This window comes from Ambystoma mexicanum, chromosome 6q (assembly GCF_040938575.1).
Source record: "Ambystoma mexicanum isolate Mex_15411 chromosome 6q, UKY_AmexF1_1, whole genome shotgun sequence".
NCBI classification, from domain to species: domain Eukaryota; kingdom Metazoa; phylum Chordata; class Amphibia; order Caudata; family Ambystomatidae; genus Ambystoma; species Ambystoma mexicanum.
The window spans coordinates 221,361,521-221,387,230 of record NC_090937.1 but is presented as its reverse complement, the minus strand read 5'-3'; the positions used below and the strand labels follow the sequence as shown (position 1 = coordinate 221,387,230).

At 46.6% G+C, this 25,710-nt stretch overlaps 1 pseudogene; it reads right to left on the bottom strand.

The window, feature by feature from the left end:
- Nucleotides 1-9,781: 9,781 nt before the first annotated feature.
- Nucleotides 9,782-25,710, bottom strand: part of LOC138515195 (alcohol dehydrogenase 1-like) — a 328,151-nt pseudogene continuing 312,222 nt past the window's right edge.

Here is a 25,710-nt window from a genome sequence, read left to right as displayed (position 1 = left end):
CCATATCATATCATCTACACGTCAAAGGAGGGGGCGAGTTGCATTTCCATTTTAGCAGTATGCATCATTTAGAAAGTAACAGCCCTAAAGTCAGAAGTCTATAAACTGTAAGAGACATTTTTCCCATTACTCCAAGTATGCATGAACCAGGAGTCGCCAATGCGTGTGACCCCGTAGTCCCTGATATAGCACCACACTCTTCAGACCAATAGGCTCCCAGTTATGGGCACTCCCAGAACATGTGCATTAAGCCAGCGTTCGGCATTCACGTCCAACACCTGGGACACATGCCTTCGTCATCGCTCTGCAACCAATTAATAATTATATAAATAATGAGGTGCAAGTGTCTTGCGCTTATATAAGAAATAAAATAAACTAAACGAAACTGAAGGACACATCTTTCATCAGCCTGCATCTGTTTGTCCACTTTATGTCCTAGAACTCCATCTACAGATCCTGAGCACACTTGAGTCTTGCAGTAGACACCACAGGTTGTGTGTTTCGTTTTATTGGTTCGTATAGGATGCATATCTACCTTTTTTCCCCTGCAGAATTGATTATGTATGTTAGGCATGCATGTAGGGTGGTTTCCTCTGGGATTGAGGGTCGATATGAACTGAATGCTGCCCTCATTCTCCGTTAGTGCAGTGTCTGTAGTGGCCCTCCCCCATCCTAGCCTTTGTGCTGTACCAGTCTATATAACGCCCCTCTGCAAACATGTCCCCTAGTGTGTAGAATTTAGCAGCTTGCCAGGTTTTACTGACTGAGCTATCCATGGTAGGAGCAAGTCTGGGGAAACGGGAAAGCTCCTGTCATATGGGGTATGGATCCCCACTCGGCGAAGGAGTTTCTTCCATGAAAAGAGTGTAGCCTCCATTGGATCTGAAGGGTTATTTGGTTTATAGCAACAGTAGGGTTCTCATTTCCACTCCACACATTGCTCCTCTCTCCAACTGGATGAGAGGGGGATCTGGCATGTTACCATACTAATGTGTCGCAAACTGCGCTTATCCACCAGATAATACAACTCGAAATCTGCTACTGCAAGGCCACTGGATGTATAAGGCCCAACCAATCTGCCACCTTTTATTCTGATTGGACCTGGACCCATACAAACTCTAAACAGAGATTCACCAGTTCTGTAAAAAAAGGCTCTGCCCTGCAAAAAGGGAATGTTCTGAAAATGTATGGCATTTTCGGTAGTATGGTCATTTTCAGCCGCGAGATTCTACCCATTAGCAACATCAGTATCTTACCCCATCTCACCAGTATCAACTTCAGCTGGGACATGTACATGTCGTAGTTGCAATAAAATGCGCAAGTGTCTAAATGCAGGTCCATTATTCCTAGGTACTTAATTGCCTCATCAACCCATTTAAGGTGCCCCATAGCCTCTTTCCTCATTGTTTTAGGAGTTAGGGGAAATACTTCTGACTTAGCGCTGTTAATGTACAGCCTGTGTATTTGCTGAAAACTAACCTGAAGGATAATGGTCACTATATTGTGTTCTGTGTCTCTCACAAATAAGTGCATGTTGCCTGCATATAATGAAATTAATTTGGGGGTGCCCCCTGGTCTGATGCCCTAATATCAGACAGGGTTTCCACCACTCGAGCGAATAATAGCAGAGAAAAAGGGTGTCCTTTTCTCATGCCTCTAGCTAGGTGGAGGACCAGCGACAAAGTCCCATTCATTCAGATCCTAGCAAATGGTTTTGTGTATAATTACAGTCCCCAGGTATCTGAGATTCAACGCTCAACTGGATCACATTGTTCCTCACTAACAGAAAGCACACTGAAGAACCCAAAGGTGCTTGCCTCTCACCCCTTCTTTCCAATCTTCACATGTGCCAGGGCTCATCCACTCTCACAACCTCACCTGCTATAACTACACCAATGACACACAATCATCCTTAGGATTCCCAAATCAGCCTCCGACAATTACCCAGAGCTAGCAGCATGCTGGACGGACATTGATCTCTGGATGACGAGCAACCATCTCCCTCTCAACCCAGGTAAAACGAAGATCATGGTGTGTGGTAAACCAGCTCTAATCCCACAACTAATCTCCCTGGCCTCAATCCCTTACCCCCCCACCCCCCAACCTCCACCTCTGTTAAAAACCTTGGCTGCACAACAGACTCTGACCTAACTCTGTCACACCACATTAACAATGTATCCAAATCCTGCCACTTCCACCTTAAACTTTTGAGATGCATCTTCCCTTACCTAACCTATCCCAATAGACTGACTGCAATGATATCCATTGTCATGTCCAGACTTGACTATGCAAACTCCCTACAACTGGGTGCATCGGCCTACCAACTAAACAAACTGTAAAGAGTCCAGAACTCTGCAGCCAGGCTCCTCCTTGCCCCAGGATGAAGGGATCACATCATACCTGTACTCCGCACCTTGCACTGGCTGCCGATCGGGCAACAGGCCACCTGAAAGTTCATGTGCATTACACTCCGAGCTGTGCACAGAACCGGGCCCAATGCTTCCAAGAAAAGATTACACTGTACCTCACAACCTGCATTCTAAGTTCAATCACTAGCATCCTACCTTCTAATCAGCCAGGATCAGAGGGTTCACCTAGTCAAACGTAGCATCAACAATCTGAAACTCACTGCTCCCCCTGATCTGACACATGCAAGGCTACATGGCATTTCGGCAGCACTCAGAACCTGGCTTTTCTCCTAAATGGTGCAATAGGACTGATCTGGCTTTTCGCCCCTCCATCAAACCATGTCTCCCGACCAACCACCGGTGGCTAAAAAATGGCCTAGAATCCACTACTATGGACAGGTAAGAATGCCTGGGAAACGAAACCCTGTTGCCAGTAGCATATGTAGTTAAGGTTATGTTCGTGTTTGCTCTTTACATGTTCAGGCAATGAATGACTAGTAGCTTGATGACTGTTTGATCATTATTTGTCTGGAAATTAATGTCCCAAAACCCCAAACCCCAGGCCTAGTAGCACTTATGTCCTAATGTTATGATTGGGCTGGCTCTTTATTGTGTACTAGCTATGTAATATGAAACGTATTTGGACCCATATACCTTGCGCTTAAAAAAATGATGACTCTTCCCATGCGTCCCATGAGATGTACATAGTTAAGTAGAGACATTTGGGCACTAGGCTATAAGTCAACTTTGCGTTGAACTTGTGGATTTCTGCTGAGATTCAGTTATTTGGTTGCAAGGTCACGGGTAGGAGAGGTGTTGCTCACACTTCGTGCTAAGACTTGAACGTATCTGGATCCCATACCTTGCGCTTTAAAAATTATTACTCTTTCTATCAGTGTTTGCGGTGGGTTGTGTGCATTTTATTTGCGTGATTTGGGTCGTTAGCCGGCACATGCTTCGACCTCTCAGAGTTTTTATCAAGGCTAGTGCGTGGATATTCGTTGCATTCCGGCGGTTCTGTGTCGGGCGTCAGTTATTACTGTTTGCTCCCGTGGGTATCAACCTGATTGGGCAATCGTCTGGCCTGTTGGCCTGGTCTATCTCTCAGTGGCGAACCATATCCTGGACACCACTGAGGAATAGACCACTGAGGAATAGTCCACACTAGACACAGACATTCCTGACGAACCAAAGCACCAAACCTCTATAACAGGGAGTAAAGTTAATTCGGTAGGCAAAAGAAGGTAATCAAGAACAGGTGGCTTCTTCCAACTGCACAGATTCCCCCACATGGCTACCAAAATACTGACTCTCGCCTTTGCAAAATAAAACAATAGAATGCAGTCATCCCTCACAATCAATTTGGCCTAGCTGCACACATAATCTCATATACAAGCTCCACCTCTGCTAGAATGCTGCTACCCCCGAGCCAATTGGGCCTAGCTGCACACATACTACTGGCCTCACACAACCTTCACACTACCTCAATTAGAATGCATCAAGCCACCCCAAAACATTCGACCTAGCTGCACACATACAGAGTGCACACACGCACTACTTACTACCCTACTTTCTCCAATGACCTGGACTATGGTCCCCGAGGGCATTCAACCGACAGTGCATTGAGATCACACCATTGGTGAAAGGCACTTTACAAATGCCCAATAACATAACATAATAGTCTAATCCAGGTGTGAACCGAGGGCCAACCCCACTCTTCTCCAGAACTTTGAATAAGAATGGCCACAATACTGAGTGAAACGCCTTCTGCATGTCTAAAGATATGGATGTCGCTTGTGTGTCTGGTTATAAGCAGGACTTTACATTGAAAAGCCTCTGTAGGTTCAGAGATGTGGAGTCACCCGTCACCTGGGATGAAACTGGATTGATGTGGGTATGTTAAGTGCAGCATGAGAGGCAGTAGTCTAGCCATTATCACTGTGGCATGGATTTTGATTTCTACATTATTAAGTGACATGGGGCTATATGAGCCGCACACATTGGCTATTTTGTTGGGCTAAAAGAGCAGAATTGTTATGGCTTCCCCTGATGTGTTTTCCCTTTGAAATGGGTTCCTCCCACAGTTGTAACAGCTCTCGGTATTCCTGGTAGAACTCTGGGCCAAACCATCAGATCCAGGCATCTTACCATTAGGTAGGTCCCAGATCGCTGTTTTAATTTCATTCAATGTCATGGGGCTCTAGAGCAAAGTACTTGCCGGTCCTGGGAGCAAGTAGGTTGGTATGTCTTCTGGGTATTGCGACAATTCCATTTCCAGTACCATTTGTGGTGGGCCGTAGAGATTGGAGTAGGACTGTTAAAAAGTGTTGTTTTAGTCTGAATTATTATTTAGTAGCTCCCCTGCTTTGGGCAATATGCATGGAATACCGCTGTTGCTGGTTTCCTTCATGGCCAATTGGGCCAATTATTCCCATGCCTATCAGGCTCGCTATATCGTCTAGGCATTTTCGGTTTGCTGAGAAACTTTAAATGTATTTGCGGTGCTTCACGAAAGTGTCTAGAACCATTGTGATTTATGATCATAGTTGTGGGTGTTGGTTCCAGGGTATAGCAAGTCTCTAGCTCCTTAAATCATCATCATTCATTATTATTATTCAGAATTGTGAATCTCATTTCTAATTGACTTTAGTTTGCCGAACCCGGTTGATATGGCAATACTGCAAACGATGGGCATAAGGGCCTGCCAAAGGGAGACTATCGATGAAATCAAACCCACGTTGTGTTACAAAAACAAAGTGATCTAGTCACGCATGTTGAGTGTAAATGCGAGGTCTAACAGTGTTTCGGATTTTAACCTCCATGGAAGTGGTGGGCCCGCTGATCGCAAAACATTAACCACTAGCCTGATGGGGGAGGGGTCTGAGAGAGTTCTAGGGAGGATTTCACACAACATAACTTCATTTAACAAGTGGGGCGATACTAGCCACAAATCAATCATGGAGTGCATGTTGTGTACAGAGGAGTAAAATGTGTACTCCCTATTGTTTGTGTGCAATGTTCTCTAGCTGTCCAGGTAGCCCCCTCTGCCATGCCTCACAGTATAGCACGGGGCGCATTAGTCAGCGTTTAGTGTGTTCTGCCAATACGGTCGAGGGCTATATCTAAAATGGTGTTCATGTCACCTCCCGAGATTACTGCTGTCGTAGGATATCCCATGCAGAGACGGAACACCTCACAGGAGAATTCAGCATCATTGACGTTAGGACCGTACACATTCACTAGTAAAACATCTACCTGGTTTAGCCTGCTGTGGCCTATTATGTACCAGACCTGCTTGTCAATCTTGGTGTCTGGAGCCTGAAACTGTTGTGTTGTATATACTAGGGTCATCACTTCTCTGACTCAGGAGGAGTAAGTCTTAAAATATCCATAATCTCCCAAGGACCTGGCAGGAAGGCCAGTGTGTGCGCCAATGGCATGCGTCTCTTTCAAAAATAGAACAAGTGCTATGTGTCTTTGCACTCCTGCCATTATCGGGCGGCCTTTAATTGTGCTGCTCAACCCCCGGACATTCCAGCTAATGAAGGTACCCCCCCTCTATTCCCCTACGCATGCCCTCCATACCCTGTAATGTGAGTGACCAGTGTAAGTCTATCCTTCATATGTCCCATGACCGCCCTGAACGTGCATTCCATCCACTAAATTATGTTTTACATTTTTTACTCTCACTGCCATCCAAGGAGGATGGCTCAGTGGCAACGTGTTCACCTTGGAAGCAAGATGACACAAAGCAACACAAGTTCGATCCCTGGGTCAGCACTTAGAAAGCTCTGGGTGTTTAAGCGTGTACTAAAACAAACAACTATGCAACTAAGATAAACAACTCCTGTAACAGTGCCTCAATGCATCTGGGCTGTGTGAGCGCTTTAAAAATGCAAATTAAAAAACAAAAAAATAAATAAACTCTAGATGTGTAATATCCTCCGTAAACAATGAATTCAATAACAAACCAATGCATTCACATTTTTGTTCTTGCGCCTGATAGCAGTTACCCAGATTTACACATGCGAAAGAACACATAAAATATGAAGACACTTCCCAGCAGACCCCTCCTCACGTATAGTTGATAAGAGACGTAATGATTTGCACGTGGCCACACGCCAAGCTACGAAACAACAGTATCTCGAGAGCCGGGAATAGAGATTTTGGCTTTGATGAATGAGACCTTTACAGCTTCTGGCACTGTAAAGGAATAAGCTTTGCTTTCAAAATGAAACTGCATTCTAGCTGGGAAAAGCATTGCGTGTTGGAGTTTCCCCTCTCTGAGGAGGTCCTTGACACCTATAAATGAGTGGCTTTCCTGTTGGACTGCAGTCGAATAGTCCGGGTAGGGATGTCCAGTATTAGACTCAAATCTCAATTCCTTTTTCTCCTGGGAAGGTTTGAGAAGCAAATCTCTGTCCCTGTATTTCAAAATGCAAGATATCGGTAGGCGCGGGTAGTCACCAGGTTTAGGCGTTGGGACTAATGCACAGTGTGTTCTCTCCACTATGAAGGATGGCGAAAGGGACGGGCTCAGCCTAACAAGTTGCACAAACCTATTTGGAGACGCCCGTGGTTCCAAAGTAAATCCAAGGGTTTTCTTAACGGCAACCACCAGGCCAGCAGAGGGGCGTCTCTGGACCACTTTTGCTGCTGGGAGCAAAATCACAAGATGGGTCTCCCAGACTCAAGGCTCCATAAGCCACATCTTTTGAAGCATAACAATATCTATTTCTGCAAGAGGATTGTTTTCGAGAATAAAGAGGTGCTTGAAGCCCCTAGCGTTCCTGGAGGCCATCTTGAGAGTAATTGATCTATTATTAATGGGTTGTTGGGCAGGAAATTCTCCACTGCAATCTCCATATTTCCCAGAAGCAAATCCTCAAAGATGTGAATATTATTTCTGCGGGAACGCAACTCAAGGTCAACGAACTTTGCTTTAACCAAGGTGTTTATAGTGTCTTGCATGCATGTAATAGTATTTTCGGCTGTACTTATTCTGCCTTCCGCCACATTGATCCACTGTCTCTTTTATCCAGCTGTTCAACGTAATGCTGGTGATTATGTCATTGAGTTTCCCATTAATCGAGTCAAAGCCTTTCTGCATTGAGTTTAGTATCGCTGAGTGTCTGGAAGGCTCTCCAACTGGGCACTTGGTTCGGTATCTCCGGCGGCTGCAGCTTCTTGAGATATTGGTCCAGCTTTAGGTAGGAATTGGGCATAGCACTCCATACTGCTCTGTTTCTTCCCAGCTACTTTCATCACCTTCCTACACAGGAGTGTGGGCCACCGAGGTAAGGTGGTATATATGGTCTGCCACAGCCCTAGAGTAACATGCAGTGGAAAGCATCTGTGGTGGGGACGACTTCGGTGTCCAATGGCAGCAGAAAGAGGATATGTGATGCAATAGTCAGGTTTTAATCCAGAAAGTGGGTTTCCTTCAGCTTTGCACATCGCTAAGATGTTCTCTGATCACTGAGCCACGGCGCCTGCCCTAGTGTAGTAGCTCTCCACAGTGGTCTTGCAGTGCCGAGTGAGCTTGAGTCACAAAGCCCGGTGCCACCAGAGTGCCCCAGCTCCTCCAAATAAGGATGGTCAGCTGACATAGCCACTGATGCACTCACTACCCACAACACGGCCTCAGGATCGGGTAATGTTCGTTCACCACCGCAGACAGGTGACAATCCCCCATGTGGCACTCCGCGATGATCTCTCCTTTGGTCTCTGTAAGTAGTGTGATTTGGAGCTGTGGGAACCAGAGAACCCCAGCTCCTGCTAGCAAGCACAGTCAGTCAACTTGGCCACCGATCCATTCACCTTCTCTGGCACTGAGTCGAGTGAGAGTCAGGTATTGGCCACTTGCCGCTGGGGACAGGCGCCACAGGACAGGCTAGCTCTGTCAATTGCCAGTCATATCAAGCTTTTCCTAGAGGTAACAGCGCTCAAGTGGGGATGTTGGTGGCTGGAGTGGGGTGGGTGCCAAGGTCTATGCAAGCTTGGTCGACAGTGCCCCTGTTGCAAGCCTATATTAATAACTCTTTAAGGACGTTTATACATTTGGGGAATGCATATGCACACAGCCTGGTTTTCCCTCTTTGCCCCTCCACTTCTAAAACTCTGCCGTAAGAAGGCCTGCTTTTACTAACATATCTCACAGCCATTTCATTTGGGCACGGTCCAAATGGGTCTATATGGTTCATGGTTACATGTTAGGGTGAGTGTTGTGACACATGACATGGACATCACATCCAGTGCACATTATGTACTTAGCCATTCAAATATACAGCCCTTTTATCACAGACATATTTGTCAAAAGTAAAGATTTCTGGTCATTCTTATATTCCCACAATGCTCTTTGATTTTATGCAAAACAAGTAGGCATCTTTATTAATACTGTGTGCCCTTCACCTTTCTCGTATGGGTATTTTATAAGAGTACACTAGGAGGGTAGCAGACAGTCCATCTTGGATTGATAACCTTCAATCAGCAAATAATCTCTATGTTCATTCTGTTTTGATAATGTGGTTTAATCAGTGAGACAAGTGGGACATGCTTATCGTGGCATATTGAAAGTGATCATTAGAAGCAAACATTGTAACAATTCAAAAAGATCCCGTTTACAATATTAGAACAGACACATTCTTTATTTGAGTTGTGCCTTGATTATAACAAATCATCACCTAATGGAGAGCCTATGTGCACACCCCTCACTTCACCCATATGGACAATGCATCCTCAGTGTGATGGCGACGCTCCTCCAGAACACACATGATGCCATTCAGGTCTTCAAAAAAGAGGCCAGTCCCCGCCTTGGGGACTGGCCTCCTTTCACTCCTGGTCTCATTCGACTTTTTAACATCAAAAACGTACTATCCCCTGATCCCCACTTTAAGATATCTGTTTTCCCGCTGTCATGCCGATGTCAGCAACGGTTGGGGTGGCTCTAACACGCACACACCTGACAATGCAACACACGCTCAAAGAGAGTGAGAGAGACACGGACGTGAGACAAAGAGAGAGAGACAGAGAGAGTGAAAGAGAGAGAAAGAGAGAGCAAGTGCAGAGAGAGTGAGGGAGAGAGTACGATGGTGCTTTTGTTTTACTTCGTTGCTGACTTTACTAGTGTAGATCACATCATGAGATGTTGAATAGTGAGCACTTCACAGAGCAAAGAAAACGGACAATTTATTTAATACCAACAATGCTGCCTTTGGCGTTCCAATTTAGGGCACACCACAAGTGATGGAAGCACAGAGTACAGTTGCAAGGCGAGTGGCTCTCTGATGAAGTGGGACATCGAAGACCAAATTCCGCCTTAGATTATAGCAGACATCATTGGCTGGAATTAGCCTCTTCTCTGTCTTCTGTCTTCAGAATGTTAGGATGGTGCGAATACTGGAAATGAAACAAAAGGTATGAATTATGTTTCTTTTCCAAACCAATCCCTCGTCCACATTTCCATAGATGGGAAACAAGGATAGTTGATATATTGTCTATATAACCGCTTACCACTTTAATCTTCCCATACCAAGACTAGCATCTGCTGTCCTCATGTCTGATGCAAATGAGATGAAATGTTTTAGGAGCTGCTAGAGTGGCCCTGCCTTTTGCACAATGACACATTTTGGCAAACTTTCAATTCTGATTGACACAAACCTTATGTATGTATGTATGTATGTATGTATGTATGTATGTATGTATGTATTTTTGCAGTGCAAATTGACTTTGCTCTGCAGAAATACACTTTGCACAGCCCTGTGAATAAGGGCCGGTTCAACATGTTTGTTGGCAGTGCAAAGTCACTTTGCGCCTCACTCAGTGTTCCATGAATTAGGCCCATAGTTTCTCAGAACTGAATGTTTCATTTCACACACGTCTTTGGAACATTTTGTTACTTATTCTGTTTCCCAGAATGCAGCATTAGTTCCTCTTTTACCTAAGGTTTGTTTAATGCTTTGCAGAGACTAACCCTGGTCTCTCACAGCGCCTTGCAATACACTTTCTGTCAGCTCTTTTCTTCACAAGTTCCTCATAGTAGATATAATGGTAATAATAGTTCACATTTATATAGCGCTACGAACCGTCAGGTATCTGAGCGCTGCCTATTGTTATCCACAGTGTGTGGTGGTCATTTATCAATCTCGGACGGATGAAAAGCTGAGTTTGGCCCTGCCAGGATTCAAACCCGGGTCGGCAGGCTCTGCACCGATGTTAAAGCAATCACTGTACTCACTATGCTATCTGACCAGCAGGTATGTCCAGACCTGCACTAGCTTGACGTGCATAAACCGGCTTTGGCTGTTTTCCTTAAATGAGGGTGCCCTCCCTCCATAGCTACTTCACAGCACATTCTCCCAAACTGCCATTGCCCTACGCCCTAGTGTGCCTTACCCAGGGGTGGACTGGGACCCAAACGAGGCCCTTCAAATAATTTCCAAAGTGGCCGCATATCACACATTTTCAGCAAGCCCAACCATTTTTCTATGGGAACATTTGGAAAGACCACACAAAAGAAGGCCATGATGCAGAGGCCCACCGGGAAATCTCCAGGGTTCCCTATAGGCCAGTCCACCCAGGCCTTTCCCCTTACCTCTGTGCCCCCTGGCGTGTGGGGTCATTGTTGCGATTTTGCCTGAATGCGTGTTATGGTAATTCCATAAAAAAAATGTGCATTTGTGGTGGGACAGATTGCAGAAACTTTGCACCGGTGCAAGTGCAACTTCACAGTATTAGCACTAAAGAAAAGTTTGACCAATTTTTTAAAACACTGGGACATATTTGAAAACTATTGCACCATTACAACGCAGGTTGGCATGGTATAAGCACCAAGGCAAAAACTGCCGTTGGGCAAAAAATATACTTTTTCCCTGCATTATTGCAACAGGGCAAGGTGTGCCCTAGTGCTAATACTGAATGGTATTGGCACGAGGGCAAACTTTGCCCCGGTGAAAAATCGCATTGAAAATGTATCTTTTTTTCACTTTAGAAATTCTTGCCCTCGTGCTTAAACCGTGCCAAAGTGCACTTGTCATGGTGCAATAGTTTTCTAATATGTCCCAGTGTTTTGAAAAATTGGACAAACTTTGCGCTAGTGCTAATTCGTGCAACTTTGTACTTCCACCGGTGCAAAGTTTATGTAATCTGGCCCCTAGGGGTTAATGACATACAGAATGCCAGTGACAGCATCTTTCATTTCTAGGAGAGGGCTTCCATAGCAATCCTTTCAGCTTCTGCCCAATAGAACTCTGATCACCTGGGAAATATGTAGACTGCTTGACAAACAGTGTAGTTTATTTTATTCAATATCTTTTGCCCTAACGCGACAGACCAGTATTAGCAGGAATACAGTGGAAAAGACTGACCACGATATTTGCCTACCCCCAAACATTAGAGGGAAAACGAATAGGTTTGTAAGGTCACCCTCGAATAATGTGGGTAATGTAAACAGGGTTACACCAGAAACTCAAGACTAGTTAGTATAATTTAGCTTTCTTAACAGAGAAAGCAAATGTCAGGTTGCTGCTGTAGCGTGTGCCTCATTAATTCTCTGAGACGGTGCTGGTTGTCTGTATGCTCTGCAAATTCTCTTGTGAGCGCCACCCAGGGGGAAGCTGGACAAGCGCATACCCACACATCTTAAGGAGACATATGGCACAATGATGTAAATGAGTTCAGATACTCCTGGAAAGGGGCATGATTGAAGCAGTTGTCATTAAGGGCCTGATTCATGGAATTCTGAGCACGTTATAAAGTGACTTTGCACTGCCAACAATCACCCAGATGCACAGAGCGGGGAAAAGTGTATTTTTGCACCGCTCTGTGAATCCAGACGGAGGGAGCTGTGACGCAGGCGCTGACACCTCCAGCTCTTTTACTCTTAAAGCAGGGGGTGACCAGTAGGGTGCTAGCACTGGATCTGAGCACTCACACAGGGACAATGTTGCTGATGCAGTTGTTAAGGTAGATGGGGCCTCCTTATGGATGCAGCAGTGTGCGATAGGCAGAGTTTTGAAATCCACACGTGCTTTGATGGGGAGCCAGTGGGACTCACATCGTATAGCTATAATGTGATCAGAGTGTTTAAGCCCAAGGGTGGCACAGAGTGCTTTTTTTTGGAATAGTTAAGTTTGGACATGTTGGTAGTTGTGGTGCCCATAAGTAGGACATTGCAGTAGTCAGGTTTAGAGAGAATCAGAGCATGTGTCAATGTGAGACAATTGTTGGGTGAGAAGAATTGTCTACATAGATATGTCTTGCAGTGTAGGCAGTAGCTGATGCTAAGGCATTTATCTGCATGGTCATGGATAGGTCTGATTCGAGGTAGGCCCCCAGGGTTTTTATTTGTTTGAGGATGGGGATGGTTAAGCAATCAATACAGAAGGGGGAAAAGGAAGCATCCATGTGTATGAGCCGGTGCAGAGAACCAATGACGAGGAGCTCTGTTTTTTCATCATTTAGGCATAAATTATGGGTGGCCATCCAGTTTTGAATTGTGCTGTATACTGCATTGATTGTGGTTATGTCACGGATATGGTTAACCGAGATGAGGATGAGTATTTTGGTATCATCCGCAAAGTTGGTGTAAATAATCTCTTTTGAATCAAGCAGATCGAAAAGAGGTTTAGTGTATGTGTTATACAGAGAAGGAGAGAGACACAATCCTTGCATGAAGCCCAGAGGTGCCGGATGGGGGCTGATGATTCCCCAATGAATACTCACGTGAGGCAACTGCTCAGAAAGGATTTGATCCAAGCGGAGTCTTCGAGAGAGAAGTGCTAGTGCTGGCTGAGGTGGTGACACGGTATGTTATGGTCGATTAGGTTCAATGCAGCAGAGAGATCTAACAAGAGCAGGATGGCTAAATTGCCAGAGTCATAGATGGAGTCAATTTGGATATTTACGTCCAGCAGAGCAGTTTCTGTGCTAAGCGTATGGTGAAAGCCAGATTGCCTTTTGACGAGAACGTGTTTTGCTCCAGGAATTGTTAGAATTGGGCATAGGCTAGGCGGTCCAGAATTGTAAGTCGGAAAGGGACTGTGGTAATGGGGCGGCAGATGGTGGGGATGGAGGGTTCTGGGGAATTATTTTAGTAGAGGTATGACCCACATAGATTTGATGTCAGAAGGCACCTAGCTAGTCATTGGTAAACTCAGTGATGATGGGAGCTTAAGTGGAAGGGCAGATCCTTACTATGTGAGCCGGGCAAGGGTCTCCTTGGCAGTTGCAAGGTTTTAGCACTCTAATGGTGTCAACTACTTGCTCTTGTGTGACCTGGCTAAATGCAAATCGGTGGGCAATAGGGGTAAAGGGTCTGCTTGGGTGGACAGCAGAATATGGTAAGGGCAGTGTGTTGGGAAGTAGGAATTTATTGGCACTAGTCTTGGTAAGAAGCGTCTCAGTTTTGTGAGGGAGGGCACCTTGTATCATGGTACACTAGGCTTTGTCAGTGCACATGCCAGCGATGGGGGGTTTGGGGTTTCCAGCTCTCTGAGGAGAGCAAATAGTTCTCTATTGTTGGAGCTTGCATTGGCGATTCTATCATTGAAGCTATTAGTGTTGCAGATGATAACCACATTTTTGTAGGCACAGGCCACTGTGGCGAGTGACATACTCGTGACATACGAATCAGGCATCAGGATCAGTGTCCCACAAAGCGTTGCCCCCGCAATGCTGTGCAATGCTGGTAAGAATGGCATTAGAGGCGTGAGGAGGTGGTCAGGAAAATTGCAAAGACTACCCGGTGTAGAGGATGGTGCAACGTAGCGCGCTGCTGTGCCATGGCAATACAGTGGAGATAATAGTGTGGAGGGTGGGAGGGTGCAATCCGGATCAGGCTGGGACATGCCAAATGATGCTGATAGTGTAGAGCAAAGCACCTTAGTGCCGTTACAAAACAATGCAGGCAACAATGGTGGTGGAGGCGGCTGGGGCACATCAGGAGAGACATGAAACATGGTCATTGCAGTACAAAGCACTGCAGCATTGTTACGCAACAGTGCAGGCAAAAATGGTTTTGGGGTGGAGGGTGACATCCGGGCAGGGTAATGGCACAAGCCAGATGTCATGTGTGATGAATTATGGTGCGTTGCAGCGCCGTTGCAAAGTAATGCAGGCAACAACAATGGTGGCTGCAGTGGGCGGGGGCCATCAGGAGAGTCTTGAGGCATGGTCAGAGTCAGGATCTGACCAACGCTGTGGTGCACCAGCCCAATGCCGTGGCATGCAAGTGAATTATGAAGTGGAAGTAGGTGCAAGCAATCAGTGGATGCTGAGGCAGTGTGGGCGGGCATGCTAGTCTGTGCGAGCAAGGTGCAGAGGCGCCTCTTACCTTTGCTTGCAGAGTGGTGCTCCGCATAGTGCGGGCAGTAATGTAGAAACAACAGCTGAGGGCCTGCTGGCAGAACCGAGGGGCAGGATGTTAGTAGCCTTGCTTCCGGACATCCCGGCAACCACGGCCAGACAGGGCACAATAGGCTTGAATAGCCTTGTGTCTGATCCTTTGGACCGGGCCGACTTCACCCGCCAGCTCTGGCTGCGTGCCTCCGCGTCAGCAGGAGACAGCCATTCAGCAGCCATTATGGTGGTGAAGGGCTTTGGGGCACACAGTCTACACTGTAAGGCTGAGGGCGAGGCAGCGGCCATCTTAGAGGGGATTTCTTCCTTGTGGGAATCCATTGCAAGCAGTGAGGGAGTGGGGGGGCCTTGGTGCTCCCACTTTGTGTTGCTGCACTGCTGCGCGGCTTGGAGCAGGAGAGGGGACCACAGGCTTGAATAGCCTTGTGTAGAGTGTGTGTAAAATTCACGTGGGCGTAGAACTATACTAGATTGGAATACATATATATTAAAGATATAGCACTTCAGGAAAAGTGAAGTTCGTTCCTGGAGCTGTCAGTTAGCCGATTGCACTAATGGATAGAGAGAGGTGTCATAAGAGGAAGTGAAAGCTGGGTAGGGCCAGCAGTGTTAGGAGGGGACAGTGTTCCTGCCAGAAGAGATGGGCCTTGGAGTACTTTGGATATCAGCATGTTATCATATATTGCAATGAGTTGCCTTATTTCCCAATGGTTTGCAATATTCAGAGGATTCAAAGGATTTGAAGTATCTGTGATGGCTGGGCAATATGTGATGTTACACTACAGTAGCCAGGTGGCTTTATGCCACTGGGATACCACTTTTTCAGTCCTCGCCTTTCATTTAACCGTCTGTCTAATGCAGCACATGTGGTCTTTGCACACATCTATTCAACTAATTGTTCTTAAGCACCTGATAACACCGATTTGTAAAGGGAAAGTCTAAGATTGAAAACCAGCAGTATCATTGACCTGGAATTATCCGCTCTCATTATGACATGCTCCTGGTTGCGTTACATGTTGCGCACTAAAGGTTCTTGCTCTTTGTTTACACTATATACAGAATAAAAAATCCAATTTCAATACCTGACTTTCAACCCCTTGTCTTGCCTCAATAACGGTATGGCATTTACAGATTAGAGCTGTAACCATTGTTCAGCTGAACCACAGCATTAATTAGCACTTGGAGTAGAATTTCCAAATCCTTTGGGCCAATCAGGAAATAGAACTTCTGGGCAATAATTACTAGTCAGGCTGCATTCCTGTTGCCTCAAAAGAATTCATTTTCTCCTCTGGTGCCAGTTGGCCAAAGCCCCTACCCTGCACTTTATTACACAGCGTTGGGTAGTCTCACGCCATCTCCTCTAGCCCCATCCTTTTCTCCAGCTGCTTTGCCCAGCATTGTTTGTGTTATGTTTAATTTGAACCAAATAGAGGCTCAAATTAGCAACAGATGTTAACAGCCTTATTACTCTCAGCTGCGGGCACACAGATAGTTGTGTGTCCTGAGCACTCCTTATTTATTTATATTTTGTATTTATTTGAAGAACAGGAATATCAATTTTGAAATGACTTACAGTAACACATTTACAGATGCCGCAAGCATTCCTGTGAAGGGTTCCTGAGCATTAGCACAAAGAGGAGAACAAGCTGTGAGCCAGTTTATGAGGGTGTAAAAACAAAAATAGGACATATACCAGGGACAAAACAAAACAAACATGTATAGAAGAAAACATGTGATTTACAAAGGTAACATTAACCCAAGCAGGTACGTGCTTCAAACTAAAAAGGAGTACTAATTAAATATACATAAATTACACTTTTAAGTGTTACTGAAGGCAGTGATGGGGTCAGCTCAGGATGAAAAGGAGAAGGCAGAGGGAGCCCCCTCTTTAGCATGAAGTTTAAGCCAAGCTTTGAAGAGATCCACACCTTTGCCACCACACAGAGGTCAAAGTCAGGCACCTGGGCACATAATGGAACGTAGTTGTGGGCAGTAATGCTTACCTAATGTTTTCAAAATCTAAAAAAAAGCAATATGCTTGAGACATATATATTTATATATATATATATATATATATATATATATATATATATATGTATATATATATATGCATATATATATATATATATATATATATATATATATATATATATATACATATATATATATATATATATATAATTTCAATGCATTTTCTGTGCACGTTTGTGGGCCAATCTGAGAACCCAACTGCTGTAAGGTGGTACAGTACTGGCCCCCGCTGGTGCCAGTCCGATCAAATATGCAGTACTCTTAAAACGTATTACCTTTCCCTGTTGCGCAGGAGGTCAAGTCCATCATTGACTTTCTCAAAAGGCAAAGTGTGGCTCACCAACCCGTCCAGGTGGAATTTGTTTGCTAAATAATCGGAAACCAAACCCGGAAAGGCATCTTTACACTTGAAGCCTAAAAACAAAACAACAGGGTCATACTGTGATATTAGAATTGCACATGAATGTCGGATTGTATGCATGATTTAAGCAGGCTAGGGAGCTCAACTCCCACTGAGGCTTCAAAAATCTTTCTAAAAAACAAAACAATCACCCAAAAGAGGAGAGCAGGAGTTTATTTCAACGAAGATCCCACCCACCCATTAGGAGATGAATATTTACATCAGAATTGAGGTGCACTTTAGAAAATCTATATTCAGCATTGACCAGTTTGATGCAGTTTGCTCCCAAGGAAACTAGCACCATAGATGCGAGGTCCTCTGACATCATGCAATGACCGCCGCTCCCTGCCATGTTCCCTCCAGCATGCTGCCTGCGCTTCGTGCACATGTCCCTTCAATACTAACTGATCCATGTGAGCCATCACATGCCAATCTCCAGCAGGCAGTGCATCAAAAAGAGTTTAGCATGCACAGAGTGCGGGAATCTCAAGACAGAGAAAAGCTGAAAATCCGGGCATCCCAGCTGGCCTATATCAAGTAAATCAGTAAAATCTGGAAGCTGGAGATGGTATATTACTTACCTGATAAACTCCATTACGCCTGGTTCAATTCTCCATACACCCAGTTGTGAGGTAATCACCTGTCTGGTTCAGGGAGTTCTATCTTCGCTCCCACCCCATGGCAAGGTAGGGGTTAGTCACAAGGGATACACCTGGTCCCCCTCCACAAAAATCCCTGTTTCCCTCTGAAGAGCCTCCTAGCGGAGTCCACATAAACCTGCGGACTAGTGAACCCACCCCCCTAAATGCCACAAAGTTTGCAGGCCTATCCTGATCTGCAGTCCCCCAGGGAAAGTCCACAGATATGGACGGATCCACACATCTGCTCATAAAGGTTGAAAATTAGAAAACTCTTTAAACTCCTTGAATCTTACAGAAACATGAAGGGCGGGGTGGGAACTCTCTAACAAACGCCAGAATCTGATGCAGGCTTGCTTCTTCACAGCACAGCAATTCCAAACGCTCATTACTCAGAAGAGCAAATCCAAACTGGCAACCAGGCCTGATGTAGGTTTAGGCCGACCCTTTCAGCCTAAATTGGACCCAAGTGAATCCCAGCCAATCGCAACCCAAAAACCCAAGAGAGTCACAGTGACAGATCCTTAAAAACTGTCCTACACAGGCGGAGGGTCACCAGCACTATAAAAAGGCTGCCAGAAATTCAAGCAGAGTGAGTGTTTGGAGGAGGAAAGAGGTTGGAGTTTGGGGAGCAGAGACTGGAACTTTAGATAAAACTGGAAGTGGAAATAAGGCTTTAGAAGATGAAACTGGAGGAGTGGTCCAGGAGGCTGGGTGAGGCCACTGCATGAGGAATTCGTCCTCATTAGAGACACAGAATTCTGGAGAAGACGACCAGGAGGGTGGGTGAAAACTGGCACGGGAGAACGGGAAGTGCATAGAAGCTCAGAATCTGGGTGAGTGCTCAAGGAAGGACTCATCATGTGTAAAGACCTAGGAGTCTGGAATAAACGTCATGAAGTTGGAGAAGGACAGGTGATGAGGAACTGGGGTGTATAGATGCCCCTGCAAACAGCGTGGAGACAAAGTAGAAAGTTGGTGATATGCCAGAGGAGGCTGGGAGAGGTTGGATACAGTAGCTAGGAAGTTGGGGAAGCTCAGGAAGAGTTGGTTGTAGAAGTTAAGAAGGAAGCTTGCAGAGAATATGATGTGGGTAATGTTCACAAGCTAAAGGGGACAGGAGAACAAAAGATGATTCAAAGTCATCGGTAGATTGGGAGATTCGGTGGAGGATGGAGGAACTCCCCATCCTGGGTCAAGAAGGTTTTTATAGGAGCTAAGGTCCAACAAAGAGAGGCAGAGGAGGTAGGAGGAAGTAAGGAGGAGTTGGGAGACCAGAAATAGAAAAATAGCAGAGCAAGAAGATTCGGTAGGTCCAACTTTCCCTGCTGAGGTGCTGGAGGTGGGCAGAGGAAGATGCATTCACAATAATAACTCTTTTTGTTATAGCGCTACAAACCCACAGGTATCTCAGTGCTGAAATAAATTGATATTATTATTCATCAGTGTGGTACTCCATTTATCCACCCTGCGGGATTTGATAGTTGAAGCGAAGACACTTTCAAACATTCGGGTGATCAGAAATTGATTTTTATTCTCTGATGATTCTCAATTCATATTAGGTTTTAGCCTGAAAGCATTATGTGTGTCTTTATCTTTATTACATGTGTTATAGATACTTGAGTATTTCCGTACTTGTTGTAAACGTCGATGTAGAGACCTCATTTGGAAACCTCAACACGTGTTTCCCCACTTAATTTCATTGGATCTTCTGGAGGATTTATAATGTATATTCATTGATTCCTGCTGTCTAGTACATTGTTGTGTTGCAGGATATGGGGTTGGATGGGGTTGGGTGGCCTCTATTATGTTTATAAATTCATCCTCCCACTGCAATAAGTATTGCAGGCATCATGTCCTATCATGTACCCATCTTCCTTTACCTACTCTTCAAAGCATCACACTGTATTAACTCCTATTGCCGTGAGATATCTAACAGCACGTATTCCACTCTCTAGCATTCTGTACCTTCCCAGCTATCCACTAGTTTGTCTTTTCTTTCCTTAGAAGCTAGATTGCGAAGCCACATCTCTTTACTTAGGACAGTCATCTGCGTAGGGTTTTAATTTGAAGATATTACAGTCTTTTCCTGTTAAGGCTTGTGTTGCGCCTTACCCCTCGTCTACTGCATTTAATGCAAATAGTCATACATGTGCCATGGTTTTATTGAATCATGTTGAATGCAATATCGGTATGTTCATTCCCTTATTAGATTTTCTTTTTCCTCTCCACTGAAAGCTGGTTGGTAGGGGCAGGCCGTGGAGGCGGGGGCGGGGGAGGGTGGACCGAGGGCACATAGAAGAGGCACAGAATGGTGCAATAGATAGTGGGAATCCTTCAACCAGAGGCTTTGTGAGGCTACAAGGTCAGGAGGTCAGGTGGCAGGTGTTCATACTGGATGCATGAAGGCGACTGCTGGGCATTTCCAGTTTTGGGGCAGCTCCATGTTTTGTCTTCCATAAGATGGTGATTGGCTCTGTGATGCCATCCGGTTGTGCTGTGTTGTTCCCTTGATATAGAGACGGGTAAGACCAGACAACAGTCCACAGAACATGTATGCCATGTAACAGCACAGTTTGACATTGATAACTTTATCAAATTATCTTCTCTAACTGTCTGACCAAACTTTCAAAATGTGCATGTGACAAAAAGTACTGATTAGCATATCTATCCCACACCCCTCCTTTTTGTTACCAACAGCATTCACCTTCTCACACATGCTAATTTTGGACGAGGCCAGTTTCTGGAGTTGGATTGGCAGTCACACAGTTGCTATTTAGGAAATTGCTTGTGTCACCATAAATAGACAAAGTAGGCATTGTAAGCCTAGATATCTGCAGGATTGCTTGAGCACTCGCTCGAGCCACTCATGCTTCCAGTACTGCTTCATCTTGTAACCACAAAGTGTATATTAACCCAACGCATCCTTTTCTGTGTCGCATTTCTCTAGAAGATAGTCCATGTATAGTAGAATAATGCATCCACACTAACACAGAGCATGTCCCCCCTGCTTCACTCGCTCTTTGCATCTGCAAACTTTTTTCCTATTTTCTCTCCCACATACTTCACTCTTGCTCTGATTTTCCTTATCGAAACTAAGATACAGGCCCTCATTACGACCCTGGCGGTAAGTAGCAGACATTACCGGTATAGCGCAAGTAACGTGTCCGTGCTGGCCAGATACCGCTAAAAGCGGCACATTACGACCTCTCGGGCATGAGAATTGCGCCATGCCGGTAATGTAATTACCGCCACGGTGGCAACGTTCAAAAACTGCCACTTACCGGCATCGTATGCCGTGCAAATAGCACGTCCGCCACCCTAGCCATCGATATTAACGATCACCACTAATAGCGTTGACCGCAGATAACGGAAACCGCTATTAGCGGTGACCGCAAATAAGCGGATCCAGAAGTTGCGTCACCGCACAGGAACGGGAAAAAGCACGGCGGCCATCTTCAAAAACACAATCCATTGCCATCCTGCCCAACCAGTGGACACCTGACCCCCACAACCACTACAAACCTTCACCTACATCCATCAATCCTCACAATGCCTAAAGTTGTGAAAAAAAGTTGCGATCGACTGTGGCATTAGTGCTTCTCTAAGGAGGAGCTTAACATGTTGGCAGAAACAATACAAGAACATGCCGACGTAGTGTACTCGACCGAGATGACCAGACCGGCAATAGCACGTAAGAAGGCCATATGGGCCAGGGTCGCACAGAGGGTCAGTACAGTTGGCAATACACCCCGCAATGCAAGACAGTGCAGGAAACGGTGGGATGACCTACGCCTCCGCGTAAGGAGTATACTTTCTGCAAACAGAAATCTGGCCATGGCAACTGGTGGAGGAGCAGAGTCACCAATCAAAATGCAGCCGTGGGAGGAGATATGTGCTGCACTCATTGGCAAAGAGAGCATAGAGGGGGTCGGAGACATGGAGAGAGGAGCCCCGACATCATGTGACGCAGGTAGGTGCTTTAAATCCAGCCATGCCAAACTCACTGAAGTCCAGATTCATGGGAAGTGCAATGATGCCTGACAGGGTTAACAAAACACATCAGCAGAAGACTGCCTACAGGCAGTTCTGAACTCCAACTTGTACACATGCAGTATGCACACCCTTTCTGAAGGCACCCACATGCCTCCATGCTTCTACCACCTAAAAGTGAGACAACCTGTATGTCACTGCCTCCAATGTGCAACATCTACTAATCAATATGAATGCAGTCATCACAATGCCTGCTCAATGTCCGCAGACCCATCAATAACCCTTTCCCCCCTTTGCTCCACCACAGGCTCTCATTCGGACAGTGACGAGGAAGACACTGCCACCACACCTGCCAAGAAGTCCAGGCCCGATGTCCCCACACACCAACCCTCCACCTCTGCTGGAAAAAGCAAAATCCCTCCGCAGCCGAAATCTACAACCACGACACAGGCCATGGCACAGATGTGCACCAAGCCAAGCACCATGTTACCAACAGCAACAAACATCCAGCAAGTGGTGCCTACCGAAGGCACTGGGTCTGCCGGAAGCAGCACAATAGGCGAGATTGCTGCCACCGCAGCTGGCTCGTACGATGATGCAGGGGATGCTGATGTTGTTGTGGGTCCCCCCACTGCCCACCTTCATTCCCCCTACCTTTCCCCATGCAGCCAGCATGATGAAAGCATACAGGGGCAATCCCCTGATGACTCTTGGCCAGCCACTCCATGCCCAGTGGAAGATTTGCAGGAGGGGGGCAGCACATTCGACACACCACTGGCATTATCCTTAGTCCAGAAAAATCAGGAGTCGATGGAACAAATCATCACGCGCCAACAACAACTGTCCTCACTCATGAATCAGCATGTGGCCGAATGTGGAAGTGCAAGGGCGGAAATGCAACAATGTGCAGAAACTGTGAAGGCAGCAATAGTATCCACCTCCAAGGATATCTGTGCCGAATTAGCCGCGGTGCGGCACATGCTCTCGGACCTTGTTCAGACCTTGAGGGACATGCGTTCTTGCGAGCAGCCAAGTACCTCCTCGGTTGCCAGTTCTGCCCCATCCAGCCCCGTCCGCAGATCGGCCAGGAACCTGCAGAGTACAGGCAGGTGTGCCCTGGGTGCAGGGAGAGGGGGGTGCCAATAGAGTCCGCCCAGTGGAACAATTCCACATGATGCACTTGACAACAGGCATCCACACACTTTTGGGGAGTTGAGGGGGGAGGGGGGATGGGGTGTGTTGGGGAATTGAGGGGGAGGGGGGATGGGGTGTGTTGGGGAGTTGAGGGGGGAGAGGGGATAGGGTGTGTTGGGGAGTTGAGGGGGAGGGAGGGTGGGGTGTGTTGGGGATTTGAGGGGGGAGGGGGGATGGGGTGTGTTGGGGAGTTGAGGGGGAGGGAGGGTGGGGTGTGTTGGGGATTTGAGGGGGGAGGGGGGATGGGGTGTGTTGGGGAGTTGAGGGGGAGGGGGGATGGGGTGTGTTCATTCAAATCACAAAATCAATACACTTTTCGGTTATGCACAAATCACATGTGTGGACATTGCTCATTGTGTACGTGTGCTTTACTGGTGAACAGTCCACAGTGTGCATGTCCCAGAAACACACAGTGCCCCAAGTGCCATCTCCATGTGACACCCACCGTCCATGTGTGCTAGAAACATTGGTTAATGAGAGTCTGACGCATGGCACGTCCCTCCTGTGCATCGCTTCCTCCCTGAGGTGCTGCCCCATTCCCACCCTCCTCATCCTCATTGTCAGGTGGTTGCAGTTCAGCATCAGGGGGCAGGGGCACATTCAGTCTGATGCACATATTGTGTAGAATTACACATGCCATGAAGATCTTTGCCACCTTCTCATGGTGGTACAGGAGTCCCCCACACGAAACCGTGCCTTCAAGAGGCCAAATGTCTGCTCAATCACCACAAGGGTTCGTGTATGTGCACGATTAAAGTCCTCTTCGTGCCGGTTCTGTGGATTCCAGACTGGGGTAAGGAGCCACCTCTTCAAGGGATAGCCTGCATCAACTGTATGTGGGAAACAATGTATGTGTCAGTCATGACATCAGATTTCAAATCATGACGTGACACCATGGCATGCATTCATCTCTTACTTTGAACCCCATTTCCATGCACGAATGGAGTCACACGATGTGACCGCTATATGTGTATTCCTCTTATGGACTGTTTTGCATGCCATCAACCAGTGTATGCAGGGGGGTCCAGTATCTTATGAGTGCCCATCCACTGTGTTAGTACATGGCGGTTGTTTAGGTGATCTGGCCGATGTCCATGTGATTTCAATGCTCTCATCATGGCATCATTGCTGTCAGCCTCATGATGACCTCACTGAGCACTACAAATGTTGTTATGCAATTTATTTGGGCCTCTGTGTCAGTGTAGTGGTGTATTGATGTTTATGTCCGTCATGTGACTCCTTTGTGCGCAGTTATGGGGGACTGGCATTTCAGTTGATGGTGTTTGGTGCCGTGTATTGGCTGAAGTCATTGCATGTAGGTGCATTTCTTTGAGGTGGATGCGGTCTGATTTGGTACAGTGCACATGCAGATGGTTGTGTCATGTTTGGGACTCATTTTCATTCACCTGGTAGGGCTGCTTACATCTGGCATTATGTGGTCAGGTATCAGCTAAAGTCTGGGCTGCTTTAGGGTATGAGCTGGCTCCATTACCTCTGGTACTCGCAGCCAGGTAAAGTATGCATCTCTCCCCCCTCCCTCCCCCCCATGTCAGCCAGGTAAAGTATGCATCCCCCCCCCATGTCACCCAGGTAAAGTATGCATCTCTCCCCCCCATGTCAGCCAGGTGAAGTATGCATCTCTCCCCCCCATGTCAGCCAGGTGAAGTATGCAGCTCCCCTCCCCCCCATGTCAGCCAGGTGAAGTATGCATCTCTCCCCCCCCATGTCAGTCAGGTGAAGTATTCATCTCTCCCCCCCATGTCAGCCAGGTGAAGTAAGCATCTCCGCCCCATGTCAGCCAGGTGAAGTATGCATCTGCCCCCCTCCCCATGTCAGCCAGGTGAAGTATGCATCTCCCCCCCCCATGTCAGCCAGGTGAAGTATGCATCTCTCCCCCCCCATGTCAGCCAGGTGAAGTATGCATCTATCCCCCAGCCCATGTCAGCCAGGTAAAGTATGCATTGGTACGTCAATCACCTACCCACTTCACATTTCTATGGCAATGACATGAGACTCACCGAGTAGCCAGGATCTCGGCCCTGCATGTCGCTCCATGTAGCGTGGTATTGTGGAGTTACGCAGGGCCATTGGATCATGGCTTGATCCGGGGAATCGGGCACAGCAATGTGTGATGATCCTGTTCGAGCCACATACCATTTGTACGTTAATTGAGTGGAATAGCTTACGGATGCGGTACGCTACCTCCATGGCATGTGGGACCACCAATTCCACATGGGTGCAGTCGATGGCACCAATGCAACCAGGTATGCTGGCCAGTGCATGGAAACCCACTTTGGTGTTTGCGATCTCCTGGGCAGACCGTTGTAATGAAATGTGGTCGTCTGTGTGCTTGAGGAGGGCATTGAGCACTTGGGTCAGCGTACATGAGAATAATGGTTGTGAAATGCCATGCAAGTGCCCCACTGTGTGCTGGTAGGTGCCTGTGGCCAGGAAGTGGAGCACGGACACTACCTTCAGTAGGGGGGGATGGCAGTGGGTGTTTCAATCATGCTGACTATGTCGTTGTGTATCATGTCCACGATGGTGGTGATGGTGTCCCGGTCCAAACGGTACAGGGTGTGGATCTGCTCAGCGGTGAGGTTGAATGGTCTGGCTCTGATGCGTGGGATTGGGGGCTGCCTGCGTGGTGGCACTGGCTGTGTTGGTGGGGATTGCTGGCCCTGCCTTG